The following is a 20,561-nucleotide window of genomic DNA, read 5'->3' as shown; positions in this document are numbered from 1 at the left end:
ATGTGTTACCCCTTAGCTGTCTCCACATCAGAGGTATGTGAAAGACACCAGCTGTCTCCGCATCACAGGTATGTGACAGTCCCCATCTCTCTCCCCATCACAGGTGTGTGACAGCCAGAAGCTGTCCCCCCATCACAGGTGAGTGACGGCCCCCAGCCCTCTCCCAATTACAGGTATATGATAGCCCCCAGCTGTCTCCACATCACAGGTATGTGACAACGCCAAGCTCTCTCTCCATCACAGGTATGTGACCGTCCCCAGTTGTCTCCATATCACAGGTGCGTGAAAGCCCCTAGCTCTCTCCCCTTCACAGGTGGGTGACAGCCCCAAGCTCTCTCCTGAACACAGGTGAGTGACAGCCCCCAGCTCTCTCCCCATCACAGGTATGTGACAGCCCCCACCTGTCTCCACATCACAGGTATGTGACAGCCCCCAGCTGTCTCCCCATCACAGGTATGTGACAGCCCACAGCTCTCTCCCAATCACAGGCGAGTGACAGACCCCGGCTCTCTCCCCATCACAGGTATGTTACAACCACCAGCTGTCTCCACATCACAGGTATGTGACAGCCACCAGCTCTCTCTGCATCACAAGTATGTGACAGCCCCAACTCTCTCCTCATCACAAGTATTTGACAGGCCCCAGCTGTCTCCACATCACAGGTATGTGACTGCCCCCAGCTGTCTCCCCATTTCTGTATGTGACAGCCCCCAGCTGTCTCCACATCACAGGTATGGGGCAACCCCAAGCTCTCTCCACATCAGAGGCGTTTGAGAGTCCCCAGCTGTCTCAGCATTACAAGTATGTGACAATCCCCAACTCTCTACCCATCACAGGTGTGTGACAGCCCCCAGCTCTTTTCCCATCACAGGTGAGTGATAGCCCCCAGCACTCTCCCCATCACAGGTATGTGAGAGCCCCCAGCTGTCTCCACATCACAGGTATGTGACAGCTCCCAACTCTCTCCCCATCACAGGTATATTACAGCCACAAGCTGTCTCCACATCACAGGTATGGGCCAGCCACCAGCTCTAGCTGCATCACAGGTATGTGACAGCCCCCAGTTCTCTCCTCATCATAGGTGCTTGACAGTGCCCAGCTCTCTCCCCATCACAGGTGTGTGACAGCCAGAAGCTGTCCCCCCATCACAGGTGAGTGACGGCCCCCAGCCCTCTCCCAATTACAGGTATATGTTAGCCCCCAGCAGTCTCCACATCACAGGTATGTGACAACGCCAAGCTCTCTGCCCATCACAGGTATGTGACCGTCCCCAGTTGTCTCCATATCACAGGTGCGTGAAAGCCCCTAGCTCTCTCCCCTTCACAGGTGGGTGACAGCCCCAAGCTCTCTCCTGAACACAGGTGAGTGACAGCCCCCAGCTCTGTCCCCATCACAGGTATGTGACAGCCCCCACCTGTCTCCACATCACAGGTATGTGACAGCCCCCAGCTCTCTCCCCATCACAGGTGTGTGACAGCCAGAACCTGTCCCCCCATCACAGGTGAGTGACGGCCCCCAGCCCTCTCCCAATTACAGGTATATGATAGCCCCCAGCAGTTTCCACATCACAGGTATGTGACAACGCCAAGCTCTCTGCCCATCACAGGTATGTGACCGTCCCCAGGTGTCTCCATATCACAGGTGCGTGAAAGCCCCTAGCTCTCTCCCCTTCACAGGTGGGTGACAGCCCCAAGCTCTCTCCTGAACACAGGTGAGTGACAGCCCCCAGCTCTCTCCCCATCACAGGTATGTGACAGCCCCCACCTGTCTCCACATCTCAGGTATGTGACAGCCCCCAGCTCTCTCCCCATCACAGGTATGTGACAGCCCACAGCTCTCTCCCAATCACAGGCGAGTGACATACACCGGCTCTCTCCCCATCACAGGTATGTTACAACCACCAGCTGTCTCCACATCACAGGTATGTGACAGCCACCAGCTCTCTCTGCATCACAAGTATGTGACAGCCCCCAGTTCTCTCCCCATCATAGGTGCTTGACAGTGCCCAGCTCTCTCCCCATCACAGGTGTGTGACAGACCCCAGCTCTCTCCCCATCACAGGTATGTGAGAGCCCCCAGCTGTCTCCATACCACAAGTATGTGACAGCAACTACCTTACTCCGCATCACAGGTATGTGACTGGCCCCAGCACTCTCCCCATCAGAAGTGTTTGACAGTCCCCATCTCATTCCCCTTCACAAGTGAGTGAGAGGCCCAAGCTCCCTTCCCATCACAGGTGTGTGACAGCCCCCAGCTCTCTCCCAATCACAGCAGTGTGACAGCCCCCAGCTCTCTTAGAATTACAATTAAGTGACAATCCCCATCTGTCTCCCCATCACAGGTGTGTGACAACCCCAAGGTCTCTCCCCATCACAGGTGTGTGACATCCCCCAGCTCTCTCCCCATCACCAGTGAGTTACGTCCCCCAGCTCTCGCCCCATCACAGTTGATTCACAGCGCCCATCTCTCTCCCCATCACAAGTGAGTGACAGCCCCCAGCTCTCTCCCCATCACAGGTGTGTGAATGACCCCAGCTGTCTCCATATCACAGGTGCGTGAAAGCCCCCAGCTCTCTCCCTTTCACAGGTGGGTGACGGCCCCTAGCTATCGCTCCAACACATGTATGTGACAGCCCCCATCTCTCTCCCCATCACAAGTGAGTGACAGCCCCCAGCTCTCTCCCCATCACAGGTGTGTGACCGTCCCCAGGTGTCTCCAAATCACAGGTGAGTGACAATGCCCAGCTCTCTCCCATTCACAGGTGTGTGACAGCCACCAGCTCTCTCCCCATCACAGGTGAGTGACAGCCCCCAGCTCTCTCCCCATCACAGGTATCTGAGAGCCCCCAGCTGTCTCCGCATCACAGGAGCCTAACAGCCCCCAACTCTTTCCCCATCACAGCTATGTCACAACGCCCATTGTCTCCACATCACAGGGATGTGACAACCAATAGGTGTCTACGCATCACAGGTATGTGTGAGCCCCAGCTCTCTCCCCATCACAGGTGTGCGACAGATCCCAGCTCTCTCCCCATCACAGGTGAGTGATAGACCCCAGCTTTCGCCCCATCACAGGTACGTGACAGCGCCCACCTGATTCCGCATCACAGGAGCCTGACAGCCCCCAACTTTCTCCCCTTCACAGGTATGTGTCAACCCCCAGCTGTCTCCACATCACAGGTATGTGAAACACACCAGCTGTCTCCGCATCACAGGTATCTGACAGCCCACAGGTGTCTCCCCATCACAGGTGTTTGACAGTCCCCATCTCTTTCCCCATCACAGGTGTGTGACAGACCCCAGCTCTCTCCCCATTTCAGGTGAACAAGAGATCCCAGCTCTCTCCTCATCACAGGTATATGAGAGACCCCATCTTTCTCCGCATCACAGGATCCTAACAGCCCCCAACTCTCTCCCCATCACAGGTATGTCACAACCCCCATTGTCTCCACATCACAGGGATGTGACAACCACTAGCTGTCTCTGCATCATAGGTATGTGTGAGCACCCAGCTCTCTCCCCATCCCCGGTGAGTGACAGCCCCCAGCTGTCCCCCAATCACAGCAGTGTGACAGCCCCCATCTGTCTTAGCATTACAAGTAAGTGACAATCCCCATCTCTCTCCCCATCACAGGTGTGTGACAACCCCAAGCTCTCTCCCCATCACAGGTGTGTGACATCCCACAGCTCTCTCCCCATCACCGGTGAGTTACAGCCCCCAGCTCTCTCCGCATCACAGGTATGTGACAGCACACAGCTCTCTCCGCATCACAGGTGCATGACAAACCCCAAGTCTCGCCCCATCACAGGTATGTGACAGCCCCCAGCTGTCTCCACATCACAGGTATGTGACAACGCCAAGCTCTCTCCTCGTCACAGGTGTGTGACCATCCCCAGCTGTCTCCATATCACAGGTGCGAGAAAGCCCCAGCTCTTTTCCCTTCACAGGTGGATGACAGCCCCCAGCTCTCGCCCCATCACAGTTGATTGACAGCCCCCATCTCTCTCCCCATCACAAGTGAGTGACAGCCACCAGCTCTCACCCCATCACAGCTGTGTGACCGTCCCCAGCTGTCTCTATATCACAGGTGCGTGACAGCCGCCTACTCTCTCCCCATCACAGGTATGTCACAGCCCCCAGCTGTCTCCCCATTATAGGTATGTGATAGACCACAGCTGTCTCTATATCACAGGTATGTGACAAACCCAAGCTCTCTCCCCATCATAGGTGTTTGACCGTCCCCAGCTGTCTCCATATCACAGGTGAGTGACAACGCCCTGCTCTCTCCCCTTCACAGGTGGATGACAGCCCCCAGCTCTCTCCCCATCACAGGTGAGAGACAGCCCCCATCTCTCTCCTCATTACAGGTGAGTGACAGCCCCCAGCTCTCTCCCCATCACAGGTGAGTGGCGGCCCCCAGCTCTACCCGTCACAGTTATGTGACAGCCCCCAGCTGTCTCAGCGTCACAGGTATGTGACAGTCCCCATCTCTCTCCCCATCAAAGCTGTGTGACAGACCCCAGCTCTCTCCACATCATAGGTGAGTGACAGACCCCAGCTCTCTCCCAATCACAGGTATGTGACAACTCCCAGCTGTCTCCACATCACAGATGCCTGACAGCACCCAACTTTCTCCCCATCACAAGTATGTGTTACCCCTTAGCTGTCTCCACATCAGAGGTATGTGAAAGACACCAGCTGTCTCCGCATCACAGGTATGTGACAGTCCCCATCTCTCTCCCCATCACAGGTGTGTGACAGCCAGAAGCTGTCCCCCCATCACAGGTGAGTGACGGCCCCCAGCCCTCTCCCAATTACAGGTATATGATAGCCCCCAGCAGTCTCCACATCACAGGTATGTGACAACGCCAAGCTCTCTCCCCATCACAGGTATGTGACCGTCCCCAGTTGTCTCCATATCACAGGTGCGTGAAAGACCCTAGCTCTCTCCCCTTCACAGGTGGGTGACAGCCCCAAGCTCTCTCCTGAACACAGGTGAGTGACAGCCCCCAGCTCTCTCCCCATCACAGGTATGTGACAGCCCCCACCTGTCTCCACATCACAGGTATGTGACAGCCCCCAGCTCTCTCCCCATCACAGGTGTGTGACAGCCAGAACCTGTCCCCCCATCACAGGTGAGTGACGGCCCCCAGCCCTCTCCCAATTACAGGTATATGATAGCCCCCAGCAGTCTCCACATCACAGGTATGTGACAACGCCAAGCTCTCTCTCCATCACAGGTATGTGACCGTCCCCAGTTGTCTCCATATCACAGGTGCGTGAAAGCCCCTAGCTCTCTCCCCTTCACAGGTGGGTGACAGCCCCAAGCTCTCTCCTGAACACAGGTGAGTGACAGCCCCCAGCTCTCTCCCCATCACAGGTATGTGACAGCCCCCACCTGTCTCCACATCTCAGGTATGTGACAGCCCCCAGCTCTCTCCCCATCACAGGTATGTGACAGCCCACAGCTCTCTCCCAATCACAGGCGAGTGACAGACCCCGGCTCTCTCCCCATCACAGGTATGTTACAACCACCAGCTGTCTCCACATCACAGGTATGTGACAGCCACCAGCTCTCTCTGCATCACAAGTATGTGACAGCCCCAACTCTCTCCTCATCACAAGTATTTGACAGGCCCCAGCTGTCTCCACATCACAGGTATGTGACTGCCCCCAGCTGTCTCCCCATTTCTGTATGTGACAGCCCCCAGCTGTCTCCACATCACAGGTATGGGGCAACCCCAAGCTCTCTCCCCATCAGAGGCGTTTGAGAGTCCCCAGCTGTCTCAGCATTACAAGTATGTGACAATCCCCAACTCTCTACCCATCACAGGTGTGTGACAGCCCCCAGCTCTTTCCCCATCACAGGTGAGTGATAGCCCCCAGCACTCTCCCCATCACAGGTATGTGAGAGCCCCCAGCTGTCTCCACATCACAGGTATGTGACAGCTCCCAACTCTCTCCCCATCACAGGTATATTACAGCCACAAGCTGTCTCCACATCACAGGTATGGGCCAGCCACCAGCTCTAGCTGCATCACAGGTATGTGACAGCCCCCAGTTCTCTCCCCATCATAGGTGCTTGACAGTGCCCAGCTCTCTCCCCATCACAGGTGTGTGACAGACCCCAGCTCTCTCCCCATCACAGGTATGTGAGAGCCCCCAGCTGTCTCCATATCACAAGTATGTGACAGCAACTACCTTACTCCGCATCACAGGTATGTGACTGGCCCCAGCACTCTCCCCATCAGAAGTGTTTGACAGTCCCCATCTCATTCCCCTTCACAAGTGAGTGAGAGGCCCAAGCTCCCTTCCCATCACAGGTGTGTGACATCCCCCAGCTCTCTCCCCATCCCCGGTGAGTGACAGCCCCAAGCTCTCTCCCAATCACAGCAGTGTGACAGCCCCCAGCTCTCTTAGAATTACAATTAAGTGACAATCCCCATCTCTCTCCCCATCACAGGTGTGTGACAACCCCAAGGTCTCTCCCCATCACAGGTGTGTGACATCCCCCAGCTCTCTCCCCATCACCAGTGAGTTACATCCCCCAGCTCTCTCCCCATCACTGGTATGTGACAGCCCCCAGCTGTTCCCGCATCAGAGGTGCCTGACAAACCCCAAGTCTCTCCCCATCAAGGTATGTGAGAACCCCCAGCTGTCGCCACATCATAGGTATGTGACAACGCCAAGCTCTCTCCTCATCACAGGTGTGTGACCATCCCCAGCTGTCTCCATATTACAGGTGCGTGAAAGCCCCCAGCTCTTTCCCCTTCACAGGTGGGTGACAGCCCCCAGCTCTCGCCCCATCACAGTTGATTCACAGCCCCCATCTCTCTCCCCATCACAAGTGAGTGACAGCCCCCAGCTCTCTCCCCATCACAGGTGTGTGAATGACCCCAGCTGTCTCCATATCACAGGTGCGTGAAAGCCCCCAGCTCTCTCCCTTTCACAGGTGGGTGACGGCCCCTAGCTATCGCTCCAACACATGTATGTGACAGCCCCCATCTCTCTCCCCATCACAAGTGAGGGACAGCCCCCAGCTCTCTCCCCATCACAGGTGTGTGACAGCCACCAGCTCTCTCCCCATCACAGGTGAGTGACAATGCCCAGCTCTCTCCCATTCACAGGTGTGTGACAGCCACCAGCTCTCTCCCCATCACAGGTGAGTGACAGCCCCCAGCTCTCTCCCCATCACAGGTATCTGAGAGCCCCCAGCTGTCTCCGCATCACAGGAGCCTAACAGTCCCCAACTCTTTCCCCATCACAGCTATGTCACAACGCCCATTGTCTCCACATCACAGGTATGTGACAACCAATAGGTGTCTACGCATCACAGGTATGTGTGAACCCCAGCTCTCTCCCCATCACAGGTGTGCGACAGATCCCAGCTCTCTCCCCATCACAGGTGAGTGATAGACCCCAGCTTTCGCCCCATCACAGGTACGTGACAGCGCCCACCTGATTCCGCATCACAGGAGCCTGACAGCCCCCAACTTTCTCCCCTTCACAGGTATGTGTCAACCCCCAGCTGTCTCCACATCACAGGTATGTGAAACACACCAGCTGTCTCCGCATCACAGGTATCTGACAGCCCACAGGTGTCTCCCCATCACAGGTGTGTGACATCCCACAGCTCTCTCCCCATCACCGGTGAGTTACAGCCCCCAGCTCTCTCCCCATCACAGGTATGTGACAGCCCACAGCTGTCTCCTCATCACAGGTGCATGACAAACCCCAAGTCTCGCCCCATCACAGGTATGTGACAGCCCCCAGCTTTCTCCACATCACAGGTATGTGACAACGCCAAGCTCTCTCCTCGTCACAGGTGTGTGACCATCCCCAGCTGTCTCCATATCACAGGTGCGAGAAAGCCCCAGCTCTTTTCCCTTCACAGGTGGATGACAGCCCCCAGCTCTCGCCCCATCACAGTTGATTGACAGCCCCCATCTCTCTCCCCATCACAAGTGAGTGACAGCCCCCAGCTCTCTCCCCATCACAGGTGTGTGAATGACCCCAGCTGTCTCCATATCACAGGTGCGTGAAAGCCCCCAGCTCTCTCCCTTTCACAGGTGGGTGACGGCCCCTAGCTATCGCTCCAACACATGTATGTGACAGCCCCCATCTCTCTCCCCATCACAAGTGAGTGACAGCCCCCAGCTCTCTCCCCATCACAGGTGTGTGACCGTCCCCAGGTGTCTCCAAATCACAGGTGAGTGACAATGCCCAGCTCTCTCCCATTCACAGGTGTGTGACAGCCACCAGCTCTCTCCCCATCACAGGTGTGTGACATCCCACAGCTCTCTCCCCATCACCGGTGAGTTACAGCCCCCAGCTCTCTCCGCATCACAGGTATGTGACAGCCCACAGCTGTCTCCGCATCACAGGTGCATGACAAACCCCAAGTCTCGCCCCATCACAGGTATGTGACAGCCCCCAGCTGTCTCCACATCACAGGTATGTGACAACGCCAAGCTCTCTCCTCGTCACAGGTGTGTGACCATCCCCAGCTGTCTCCATATCACAGGTGCGAGAAAGCCCCAGCTCTTTTCCCTTCACAGGTGGATGACAGCCCCCAGCTCTCGCCCCATCACAGTTGATTGACAGCCCCCATCTCTCTCCCCATCACAAGTGAGTGACAGCCACCAGCTCTCACCCCATCACAGCTGTGTGACCGTCCCCAGCTGTCTCTATATCACAGGTGCGTGACAGCCGCCTACTCTCTCCCCATCACAGGTATGTCACAGCCCCCAGCTGTCTCCCCATTATAGGTATGTGATAGACCACAGCTGTCTCTATATCACAGGTATGTGACAAACCCAAGCTCTCTCCCCATCATAGGTGTTTGACCGTCCCCAGCTGTCTCCATATCACAGGTGAGTGACAACGCCCTGCTCTCTCCCCTTCACAGGTGGATGACAGCCCCCAGCTCTCTCCCCATCACAGGTGAGAGACAGCCCCCATCTCTCTCGTCATTACAGGTGAGTGACAGCCCCCAGCTCTCTCCCCATCACAGGTGAGTGGCGGCCCCCAGCTCTACCCGTCACAGTTATGTGACAGCCCCCAGCTGTCTCAGCGTCACAGGTATGTGACAGTCCCCATCTCTCTCCCCATCAAAGCTGTGTGACAGACCCCAGCTCTCTCCACATCATAGGTGAGTGACAGACCCCAGCTCTCTCCCAATCACAGGTATGTGACAACTCCCAGCTGTCTCCACCTCACAGATGCCTGACAGCACCCAACTTTCTCCCCATCACAAGTATGTGTTACCCCTTAGCTGTCTCCACATCAGAGGTATGTGAAAGACACCAGCTGTCTCCGCATCACAGGTATGTGACAGTCCCCATCTCTCTCCCCATCACAGGTGTGTGACAGCCAGAAGCTGTCCCCCCATCACAGGTGAGTGACGGCCCCCAGCCCTCTCCCAATTACAGGTATATGATAGCCCCCAGCTGTCTCCACATCACAGGTATGTGACAACGCCAAGCTCTCTCTCCATCACAGGTATGTGACCGTCCCCAGTTGTCTCCATATCACAGGTGCGTGAAAGCCCCTAGCTCTCTCCCCTTCACAGGTGGGTGACAGCCCCAAGCTCTCTCCTGAACACAGGTGAGTGACAGCCCCCAGCTCTCTCCCCATCACAGGTATGTGACAGCCCCCACCTGTCTCCACATCACAGGTATGTGACAGCCCCCAGCTCTCTCCCCATCACAGGTATGTGACAGCCCACAGCTCTCTCCCAATCACAGGCGAGTGACAGACCCCGGCTCTCTCCCCATCACAGGTATGTTACAACCACCAGCTGTCTCCACATCACAGGTATGTGACAGCCACCAGCTCTCTCTGCATCACAAGTATGTGACAGCCCCAACTCTCTCCTCATCACAAGTATTTGACAGGCCCCAGCTGTCTCCACATCACAGGTATGTGACTGCCCCCAGCTGTCTCCCCATTTCTGTATGTGACAGCCCCCAGCTGTCTCCACATCACAGGTATGGGGCAACCCCAAGCTCTCTCCCCATCAGAGGCGTTTGAGAGTCCCCAGCTGTCTCAGCATTACAAGTATGTGACAATCCCCAACTCTCTACCCATCACAGGTGTGTGACAGCCCCCAGCTCTTTCCCCATCACAGGTGAGTGATAGCCCCCAGCACTCTCCCCATCACAGGTATGTGAGAGCCCCCAGCTGTCTCCACATCACAGGTATGTGACAGCTCCCAACTCTCTCCCCATCACAGGTATATTACAGCCACAAGCTGTCTCCACATCACAGGTATGGGCCAGCCACCAGCTCTAGCTGCATCACAGGTATGTGACAGCCCCCAGTTCTCTCCCCATCATAGGTGCTTGACAGTGCCCAGCTCTCTCCCCATCACAGGTGTGTGACAGACCCCAGCTCTCTCCCCATCACAGGTATGTGAGAGCCCCCAGCTGTCTCCATATCACAAGTATGTGACAGCAACTACCTTACTCCGCATCACAGGTATGTGACTGGCCCCAGCACTCTCCCCATCAGAAGTGTTTGACAGTCCCCATCTCATTCCCCTTCACAAGTGAGTGAGAGGCCCAAGCTCCCTTCCCATCACAGGTGTGTGACATCCCCCAGCTCTCTCCCCATCCCCGGTGAGTGACAGCCCCAAGCTCTCTCCCAATCACAGCAGTGTGACAGCCCCCAGCTCTCTTAGAATTACAATTAAGTGACAATCCCCATCTCTCTCCCCATCACAGGTGTGTGACAACCCCAAGGTCTCTCCCCATCACAGGTGTGTGACATCCCCCAGCTCTCTCCCCATCACCAGTGAGTTACATCCCCCAGCTCTCTCCCCATCACTGGTATGTGACAGCCCCCAGCTGTTCCCGCATCAGAGGTGCCTGACAAACCCCAAGTCTCTCCCCATCAAGGTATGTGAGAACCCCCAGCTGTCGCCACATCATAGGTATGTGACAACGCCAAGCTCTCTCCTCATCACAGGTGTGTGACCATCCCCAGCTGTCTCCATATTACAGGTGCGTGAAAGCCCCCAGCTCTTTCCCCTTCACAGGTGGGTGACAGCCCCCAGCTCTCGCCCCATCACAGTTGATTCACAGCCCCCATCTCTCTCCCCATCACAAGTGAGTGACAGCCCCCAGCTCTCTCCCCATCACAGGTGTGTGAATGACCCCAGCTGTCTCCATATCACAGGTGCGTGAAAGCCCCCAGCTCTCTCCCTTTCACAGGTGGGTGACGGCCCCTAGCTATCGCTCCAACACATGTATGTGACAGCCCCCATCTCTCTCCCCATCACAAGTGAGGGACAGCCCCCAGCTCTCTCCCCATCACAGGTGTGTGACAGCCACCAGCTCTCTCCCCATCACAGGTGAGTGACAATGCCCAGCTCTCTCCCATTCACAGGTGTGTGACAGCCACCAGCTCTCTCCCCATCACAGGTGAGTGACAGCCCCCAGCTCTCTCCCCATCACAGGTATCTGAGAGCCCCCAGCTGTCTCCGCATCACAGGAGCCTAACAGTCCCCAACTCTTTCCCCATCACAGCTATGTCACAACGCCCATTGTCTCCACATCACAGGTATGTGACAACCAATAGGTGTCTACGCATCACAGGTATGTGTGAACCCCAGCTCTCTCCCCATCACAGGTGTGCGACAGATCCCAGCTCTCTCCCCATCACAGGTGAGTGATAGACCCCAGCTTTCGCCCCATCACAGGTACGTGACAGCGCCCACCTGATTCCGCATCACAGGAGCCTGACAGCCCCCAACTTTCTCCCCTTCACAGGTATGTGTCAACCCCCAGCTGTCTCCACATCACAGGTATGTGAAACACACCAGCTGTCTCCGCATCACAGGTATCTGACAGCCCACAGGTGTCTCCCCATCACAGGTGTGTGACATCCCACAGCTCTCTCCCCATCACCGGTGAGTTACAGCCCCCAGCTCTCTCCCCATCACAGGTATGTGACAGCCCACAGCTGTCTCCTCATCACAGGTGCATGACAAACCCCAAGTCTCGCCCCATCACAGGTATGTGACAGCCCCCAGCTTTCTCCACATCACAGGTATGTGACAACGCCAAGCTCTCTCCTCGTCACAGGTGTGTGACCATCCCCAGCTGTCTCCATATCACAGGTGCGAGAAAGCCCCAGCTCTTTTCCCTTCACAGGTGGATGACAGCCCCCAGCTCTCGCCCCATCACAGTTGATTGACAGCCCCCATCTCTCTCCCCATCACAAGTGAGTGACAGCCCCCAGCTCTCTCCCCATCACAGGTGTGTGAATGACCCCAGCTGTCTCCATATCACAGGTGCGTGAAAGCCCCCAGCTCTCTCCCTTTCACAGGTGGGTGACGGCCCCTAGCTATCGCTCCAACACATGTATGTGACAGCCCCCATCTCTCTCCCCATCACAAGTGAGTGACAGCCCCCAGCTCTCTCCCCATCACAGGTGTGTGACCGTCCCCAGGTGTCTCCAAATCACAGGTGAGTGACAATGCCCAGCTCTCTCCCATTCACAGGTGTGTGACAGCCACCAGCTCTCTCCCCATCACAGGTGTGTGACATCCCACAGCTCTCTCCCCATCACCGGTGAGTTACAGCCCCCAGCTCTCTCCCCATCACAGGTATGTGACAGCCCACAGCTGTCTCCGCATCACAGGTGCATGACAAACCCCAAGTCTCGCCCCATCACAGGTATGTGACAGCCCCCAGCTGTCTCCACATCACAGGTATGTGACAACGCCAAGCTCTCTCCTCGTCACAGGTGTGTGACCATCCCCAGCTGTCTCCATATCACAGGTGCGAGAAAGCCCCAGCTCTTTTCCCTTCACAGGTGGATGACAGCCCCCAGCTCTCGCCCCATCACAGTTGATTGACAGCCCCCATCTCTCTCCCCATCACAAGTGAGTGACAGCCACCAGCTCTCACCCCATCAAAGCTGTGTGACCGTCCCCAGCTGTCTCTATATCACAGGTGCGTGACAGCCGCCTACTCTCTCCCCATCACAGGTATGTCACAGCCCCCAGCTGTCTCCCCATTATAGGTATGTGATAGACCACAGCTGTCTCTATATCACAGGTATGTGACAAACCCAAGCTCTCTCCCCATCATAGGTGTTTGACCGTCCCCAGCTGTCTCCATATCACAGGTGAGTGACAACGCCCTGCTCTCTCCCCTTCACAGGTGGATGACAGCCCCCAGCTCTCTCCCCATCACAGGTGAGAGACAGCCCCCATCTCTCTCCTCATTACAGGTGAGTGACAGCCCCCAGCTCTCTCCCCATCACAGGTGAGTGGCGGCCCCCAGCTCTACCCGTCACAGTTATGTGACAGCCCCCAGCTGTCTCAGCGTCACAGGTATGTGACAGTCCCCATCTCTCTCCCCATCAAAGCTGTGTGACAGACCCCAGCTCTCTCCACATCATAGGTGAGTGACAGACCCCAGCTCTCTCCCAATCACAGGTATGTGACAACTCCCAGCTGTCTCCACATCACAGATGCCTGACAGCACCCAACTTTCTCCCCATCACAAGTATGTGTTACCCCTTAGCTGTCTCCACATCAGAGGTATGTGAAAGACACCAGCTGTCTCCGCATCACAGGTATGTGACAGTCCCCATCTCTCTCCCCATCACAGGTGTGTGACAGCCAGAAGCTGTCCCCCCATCACAGGTGAGTGACGGCCCCCAGCCCTCTCCCAATTACAGGTATATGATAGCCCCCAGCTGTCTCCACATCACAGGTATGTGACAACGCCAAGCTCTCTCCCCATCACAGGTATGTGACCGTCCCCAGTTGTCTCCATATCACAGGTGCGTGAAAGCCCCTAGCTCTCTCCCCTTCACAGGTGGGTGACAGCCCCAAGCTCTCTCCTGAACACAGGTGAGTGACAGCCCCCAGCTCTCTCCCCATCACAGGTATGTGACAGCCCCCACCTGTCTCCACATCACAGGTATGTGACAGCCCCCAGCTGTCTCCCCATCACAGGTATGTGACAGCCCACAGCTCTCTCCCAATCACAGGCGAGTGACAGACCCCGGCTCTCTCCCCATCACAGGTATGTTACAACCACCAGCTGTCTCCACATCACAGGTATGTGACAGCCACCAGCTCTCTCTGCATCACAAGTATGTGACAGCCCCAACTCTCTCCTCATCACAAGTATTTGACAGGCCCCAGCTGTCTCCACATCACAGGTATGTGACTGCCCCCAGCTGTCTCCCCATTTCTGTATGTGACAGCCCCCAGCTGTCTCCACATCACAGGTATGGGGCAACCCCAAGCTCTCTCCCCATCAGAGGCGTTTGAGAGTCCCCAGCTGTCTCAGCATTACAAGTATGTGACAATCCCCAACTCTCTACCCATCACAGGTGTGTGACAGCCCCCAGCTCTTTCCCCATCACAGGTGAGTGATAGCCCCCAGCACTCTCCCCATCACAGGTATGTGAGAGCCCCCAGCTGTCTCCACATCACAGGTATGTGACAGCTCCCAACTCTCTCCCCATCACAGGTATATTACAGCCACAAGCTGTCTCCACATCACAGGTATGGGCCAGCCACCAGCTCTAGCTGCATCACAGGTATGTGACAGCCCCCAGTTCTCTCCCCATCATAGGTGCTTGACAGTGCCCAGCTCTCTCCCCATCACAGGTGTGTGACAGACCCCAGCTCTCTCCCCATCACAGGTATGTGAGAGCCCCCAGCTGTCTCCATATCACAAGTATGTGACAGCAACTACCTTACTCCGCATCACAGGTATGTGACTGGCCCCAGCACTCTCCCCATCAGAAGTGTTTGACAGTCCCCATCTCATTCCCCTTCACAAGTGAGTGAGAGGCCCAAGCTCCCTTCCCATCACAGGTGTGTGACATCCCCCAGCTCTCTCCCCATCCCCGGTGAGTGACAGCCCCAAGCTCTCTCCCAATCACAGCAGTGTGACAGCCCCCAGCTCTCTTAGAATTACAATTAAGTGACAATCCCCATCTCTCTCCCCATCACAGGTGTGTGACAACCCCAAGGTCTCTCCCCATCACAGGTGTGTGACATCCCCCAGCTCTCTCCCCATCACCAGTGAGTTACGTCCCCCAGCTCTCTCCCCATCACTGGTATGTGACAGCCCCCAGCTGTTCCCGCATCAGAGGTGCCTGACAAACCCCAAGTCTCTCCCCATCAAGGTATGTGAGAACCCCCAGCTGTCGCCACATCATAGGTATGTGACAACGCCAAGCTCTCTCCTCATCACAGGTGTGTGACCATCCCCAGCTGTCTCCATATTACAGGTGCGTGAAAGCCCCCAGCTCTTTCCCCTTCACAGGTGGGTGACAGCCCCCAGCTCTCGCCCCATCACAGTTGATTCACAGCCCCCAGCTCTCGCCCCATCACAGTTGATTCACAGCCCCCAGCTCTCTCCCCATCACAGGTGTGTGAATGACCCCAGCTGTCTCCATATCACAGGTGCGTGAAAGCCCCCAGCTCTCTCCCTTTCACAGGTGGGTGACGGCCCCTAGCTATCGCTCCAACACATGTATGTGACAGCCCCCATCTCTCTCCCCATCACAAGTGAGTGACAGCCCCCAGCTCTCTCCCCATCACAGGTGTGTGACCGTCCCCAGGTGTCTCCAAATCACAGGTGAGTGACAATGCCCAGCTCTCTCCCATTCACAGGTGTGTGACAGCCACCAGCTCTCTCCCCATCACAGGTGAGTGACAGCCCCCAGCTCTCTCCCCATCACAGGTATCTGAGAGCCCCCAGCTGTCTCCGCATCACAGGAGCCTAACAGCCCCCAACTCTTTCCCCATCACAGCTATGTCACAACGCCCATTGTCTCCACATCACAGGGATGTGACAACCAATAGGTGTCTACGCATCACAGGTATGTGTGAGCCCCAGCTCTCTCCCCATCACAGGTGTGCGACAGATCCCAGCTCTCTCCCCATCACAGGTGAGTGATAGACCCCAGCTTTCGCCCCATCACAGGTACGTGACAGCGCCCACCTGATTCCGCATCACAGGAGCCTGACAGCCCCCAACTTTCTCCCCTTCACAGGTATGTGTCAACCCCCAGCTGTCTCCACATCACAGGTATGTGAAACACACCAGCTGTCTCCGCATCACAGGTATCTGACAGCCCACAGGTGTCTCCCCATCACAGGTGTTTGACAGTCCCCATCTCTTTCCCCATCACAGGTGTGTGACAGACCCCAGCTCTCTCCCCATTTCAGGTGAACAAGAGATCCCAGCTCTCTCCTCATCACAGGTATATGAGAGACCCCATCTTTCTCCGCATCACAGGATCCTAACAGCCCCCAACTCTCTCCCCATCACAGGTATGTCACAACCCCCATTGTCTCCACATCACAGGGATGTGACAACCACTAGCTGTCTCTGCATCATAGGTATGTGTGAGCACCCAGCTCTCTCCCCATCCCCGGTGAGTGACAGCCCCCAGCTGTCCCCCAATCACAGCAGTGTGACAGCCCCCATCTGTCTTAGCATTACAAGTAAGTGACAATCCCCATCTCTCTCCCCATCACAGGTGTGTGACAACCCCAAGCTCTCTCCCCATCACAGGTGTGTGACATCCCACAGCTCTCTCCCCATCACCAGTGAGTTACAGCCCCCAGCTCTCTCCGCATCACAGGTATGTGACAGCACACAGCTCTCTCCGCATCACAGGTGCATGACAAACCCCAAGTCTCGCCCCATCACAGGTATGTGACAGCCCCCAGCTGTCTCCACATCACAGGTATGTGACAACGCCAAGCTCTCTCCTCGTCACAGGTGTGTGACCATCCCCAGCTGTCTCCATATCACAGGTGCGAGAAAGCCCCAGCTCTTTTCCCTTCACAGGTGGATGACAGCCCCCAGCTCTCGCCCCATCACAGTTGATTGACAGCCCCCATCTCTCTCCCCATCACAAGTGAGTGACAGCCACCAGCTCTCACCCCATCACAGCTGTGTGACCGTCCCCAGCTGTCTCTATATCACAGGTGCGTGACAGCCGCCTACTCTCTCCCCATCACAGGTATGTCACAGCCCCCAGCTGTCTCCCCATTATAGGTATGTGATAGACCACAGCTGTCTCTATATCACAGGTATGTGACAAACCCAAGCTCTCTCCCCATCATAGGTGTTTGACCGTCCCCAGCTGTCTCCATATCACAGGTGAGTGACAACGCCCTGCTCTCTCCCCTTCACAGGTGGATGACAGCCCCCAGCTCTCTCCCCATCACAGGTGAGAGACAGCCCCCATCTCTCTCCTCATTACAGGTGAGTGACAGCCCCCAGCTCTCTCCCCATCACAGGTGAGTGGCGGCCCCCAGCTCTACCCGTCACAGTTATGTGACAGCCCCCAGCTGTCTCAGCGTCACAGGTATGTGACAGTCCCCATCTCTCTCCCCATCAAAGCTGTGTGACAGACCCCAGCTCTCTCCACATCATAGGTGAGTGACAGACCCCAGCTCTCTCCCAATCACAGGTATGTGACAACTCCCAGCTGTCTCCACATCACAGATGCCTGACAGCACCCAACTTTCTCCCCATCACAAGTATGTGTTACCCCTTAGCTGTCTCCACATCAGAGGTATGTGAAAGACACCAGCTGTCTCCGCATCACAGGTATGTGACAGTCCCCATCTCTCTCCCCATCACAGGTGTGTGACAGCCAGAAGCTGTCCCCCCATCACAGGTGAGTGACGGCCCCCAGCCCTCTCCCAATTACAGGTATATGATAGCCCCCAGCTGTCTCCACATCACAGGTATGTGACAACGCCAAGCTCTCTCTCCATCACAGGTATGTGACCGTCCCCAGTTGTCTCCATATCACAGGTGCGTGAAAGCCCCTAGCTCTCTCCCCTTCACAGGTGGGTGACAGCCCCAAGCTCTCTCCTGAACACAGGTGAGTGACAGCCCCCAGCTCTCTCCCCATCACAGGTATGTGACAGCCCCCACCTGTCTCCACATCACAGGTATGTGACAGCCCCCAGCTCTCTCCCCATCACAGGTATGTGACAGCCCACAGCTCTCTCCCAATCACAGGCGAGTGACAGACCCCGGCTCTCTCCCCATCACAGGTATGTTACAACCACCAGCTGTCTCCACATCACAGGTATGTGACAGCCACCAGCTCTCTCTGCATCACAAGTATGTGACAGCCCCAACTCTCTCCTCATCACAAGTATTTGACAGGCCCCAGCTGTCTCCACATCACAGGTATGTGACTGCCCCCAGCTGTCTCCCCATTTCTGTATGTGACAGCCCCCAGCTGTCTCCACATCACAGGTATGGGGCAACCCCAAGCTCTCTCCACATCAGAGGCGTTTGAGAGTCCCCAGCTGTCTCAGCATTACAAGTATGTGACAATCCCCAACTCTCTACCCATCACAGGTGTGTGACAGCCCCCAGCTCTTTTCCCATCACAGGTGAGTGATAGCCCCCAGCACTCTCCCCATCACAGGTATGTGAGAGCCCCCAGCTGTCTCCACATCACAGGTATGTGACAGCTCCCAACTCTCTCCCCATCACAGGTATATTATAGCCACAAGCTGTCTCCACATCACAGGTATGGGCCAGCCACCAGCTCTAGCTGCATCACAGGTATGTGACAGCCCCCAGTTCTCTCCTCATCATAGGTGCTTGACAGTGCCCAGCTCTCTCCCCATCACAGGTGTGTGACAGCCAGAAGCTGTCCCCCCATCACAGGTGAGTGACGGCCCCCAGCCCTCTCCCAATTACAGGTATATGTTAGCCCCCAGCAGTCTCCACATCACAGGTATGTGACAACGCCAAGCTCTCTGCCCATCACAGGTATGTGACCGTCCCCAGTTGTCTCCATATCACAGGTGCGTGAAAGCCCCTAGCTCTCTCCCCTTCACAGGTGGGTGACAGCCCCAAGCTCTCTCCTGAACACAGGTGAGTGACAGCCCCCAGCTCTCTCCTCATCACAGGTATGTGACAGCCCCCACCTGTCTCCACATCACAGGTATGTGACAGCCCCCAGCTCTCTCCCCATCACAGGTGTGTGACAGCCAGAACCTGTCCCCCCATCACAGGTGAGTGACGGCCCCCAGCCCTCTCCCAATTACAGGTATATGATAGCCCCCAGCAGTTTCCACATCACAGGTATGTGACAACGCCAAGCTCTCTGCCCATCACAGGTATGTGACCGTCCCCAGGTGTCTCCATATCACAGGTGCGTGAAAGCCCCTAGCTCTCTCCCCTTCACAGGTGGGTGACAGCCCCAAGCTCTCTCCTGAACACAGGTGAGTGACAGCCCCCAGCTCTCTCCCCATCACAGGTATGTGACAGCCCCCACCTGTCTCCACATCTCAGGTATGTGACAGCCCCCAGCTCTCTCCCCATCACAGGTATGTGACAGCCCACAGCTCTCTCCCAATCACAGGCGAGTGACATACACCGGCTCTCTCCCCATCACAGGTATGTTACAACCACCAGCTGTCTCCACATCACAGGTATGTGACAGCCACCAGCTCTCTCTGCATCACAAGTATGTGACAGCCCCCAGTTCTCTCCCCATCATAGGTGCTTGACAGTGCCCAGCTCTCTCCCCATCACAGGTGTGTGACAGACCCCAGCTCTCTCCCCATCACAGGTATGTGACTGCCCCCAGCTGTCTCCCCATTTCTGTATGTGACAGCCCCCAGCTGTCTCCACATCACAGGTATGGGGCAACCCCAAGCTCTCTCCACATCAGAGGCGTTTGAGAGTCCCCAGCTGTCTCAGCATTACAAGTATGTGACAATCCCCAACTCTCTACCCATCACAGGTGTGTGACAGCCCCCAGCTCTTTTCCCATCACAGGTGAGTGATAGCCCCCAGCACTCTCCCCATCACAGGTATGTGAGAGCCCCCAGCTGTCTCCACATCACAGGTATGTGACAGCTCCCAACTCTCTCCCCATCACAGGTATATTACAGCCACAAGCTGTCTCCACATCACAGGTATGGGCCAGCCACCAGCTCTAGCTGCATCACAGGTATGTGACAGCCCCCAGTTCTCTCCTCATCATAGGTGCTTGACAGTGCCCAGCTCTCTCCCCATCACAGGTGTGTGACAGCCAGAAGCTGTCCCCCCATCACAGGTGAGTGACGGCCCCCAGCCCTCTCCCAATTACAGGTATATGTTAGCCCCCAGCAGTCTCCACATCACAGGTATGTGACAACGCCAAGCTCTCTGCCCATCACAGGTATGTGACCGTCCCCAGTTGTCTCCATATCACAGGTGCGTGAAAGCCCCTAGCTCTCTCCCCTTCACAGGTGGGTGACAGCCCCAAGCTCTCTCCTGAACACAGGTGAGTGACAGCCCCCAGCTCTGTCCCCATCACAGGTATGTGACAGCCCCCACCTGTCTCCACATCACAGGTATGTGACAGCCCCCAGCTCTCTCCCCATCACAGGTGTGTGACAGCCAGAACCTGTCCCCCCATCACAGGTGAGTGACGGCCCCCAGCCCTCTCCCAATTACAGGTATATGATAGCCCCCAGCAGTTTCCACATCACAGGTATGTGACAACGCCAAGCTCTCTGCCCATCACAGGTATGTGACCGTCCCCAGGTG

Source organism: Balaenoptera borealis (genome assembly GCF_965194805.1).
Source record: "Balaenoptera borealis genome assembly, contig: HAP1_SCAFFOLD_476, whole genome shotgun sequence".
NCBI classification, from domain to species: domain Eukaryota; kingdom Metazoa; phylum Chordata; class Mammalia; order Artiodactyla; family Balaenopteridae; genus Balaenoptera; species Balaenoptera borealis.
This window is presented reverse-complemented; position numbering follows the sequence as displayed.